The sequence below is a fragment of the Aplysia californica genome, unplaced genomic scaffold (genome assembly GCF_000002075.1).
Source record: "Aplysia californica isolate F4 #8 unplaced genomic scaffold, AplCal3.0 scaffold00024, whole genome shotgun sequence".
NCBI classification, from domain to species: domain Eukaryota; kingdom Metazoa; phylum Mollusca; class Gastropoda; order Aplysiida; family Aplysiidae; genus Aplysia; species Aplysia californica.
The window spans coordinates 55,395-56,946 of record NW_004797294.1 but is presented as its reverse complement, the minus strand read 5'-3'; positions in this window follow the sequence as shown (position 1 = coordinate 56,946).

The window sequence follows — 1,552 nt, the reverse complement described above, 5'->3', positions numbered from 1 at the left end:
ACACACACACACACACACACACACACACACACACACACACACACATACACACACATAGATTCTTTTTCTTGGCCACTATTACATGCATAGCCTCCGTATGATAAGATGCTTTCTGGCTTTTTAGTAAAACGCAGTAAGAATTTTTAAAATAAAAAGGTCCAATGTTTATATTACTACCGTCGAACCTGACTTAAAGATCACCCCTCCATAACGGTCACCTGCACTAACATCCACTGTTTCATTTTGTCCTGGGTTTTTTTTCTATACTTTTGACCCGTCCATTGCGGCCCCTGTCCAGCACAACCACGGTGGGTCATTTTCTTGTCTAGTGGGTCTCAAAACCTACTCAGAGGTCACAAGTACAATTCCGTTTCGAGAAACAGTTGAATATATCACCAACCTCCCACGGTATTGGAGCAGAAGAATCATAGCTTTGTTAAAAACCCATAGCCTTCCATGAAATAACAATTTCTATTGATGGAAATTAACTAATTCACCCTTATGTGAGAGGTGTAACTCTCATGAAATTGAAGATGAATTTCACTTTATTTTCTATTGTTCACACTTTGTCCATCAAAGGAAATTGTTAATCCCTTCCAGCCTGACTCGACCCAGTGACAGAAATATGCAATGTTTGACCCATGATAAGACATATGTGCACAATCTGTATTTATTCATTATGAAAACTTTACTCATCAAATGAGTGTTTTGTGTGATGTGATGTGGGCCAATGGCCTTAAACATTGAATAAACTTACTTACTTACTTACTTACTTACTTACTTACAGAGGTCACAATTGCTACCAAAGTTGTCAGCCAACCGGTCCCACGGCGATGTGAGTAAGTTCGATCAATGCAAAGCAGCTCTTATGATAGATAACAATTTTGGTGGAAATGAAATGGAAAGGTAACAACATTGAGACTTTAGATTTTAAACTTTCTGTTAAATTTGTAAAGTCTAGTGAGTGACCATCAGACCCTGTCCTTAGCGACCATATAACGGCCACTGTTCCTTGTGATCTTGAGTGACTATTATGGACATGTTTATCTGTATTGTTTCTTTGTGAATATCTATCATTTTGTTATAATGTGTAATATGTGTGGTGTCAGGGTGAAATTAGGTGCTCGTCATAATCAATCAAATAAAAAAAACTGCCGTTTTTCCACTCGTTGGGCAATTTCTATAAATAATTTATTTTTTTTTTCTGCTCAACAGCTTTCGTGCTCTTTTCATAACACATTTCTCTGTAATGGATTTTACTGAAAAGTGTTGATCGAAGACACAAAAAAAGTAAATTCGCCGTTTCCTAGGACACTCAAGTTTGGAAATCAGTAAATTTGGTGGCCATTTTCTCGCCAATTTACTTCTGACATTATGCGAGCCCCACTTCTTTCAATCGCTAATATCTCAACTTTTTTATTTTCACGATAAATGTTGTTTTTTTCAATCAAAAGCAAGACAAATGACAATGGGACTAATAACTCCATATGTTCAAAAATAATTGATGAGCACCTGTCGTGACACGTATGAAATTGGAAATTTGTACATCCCC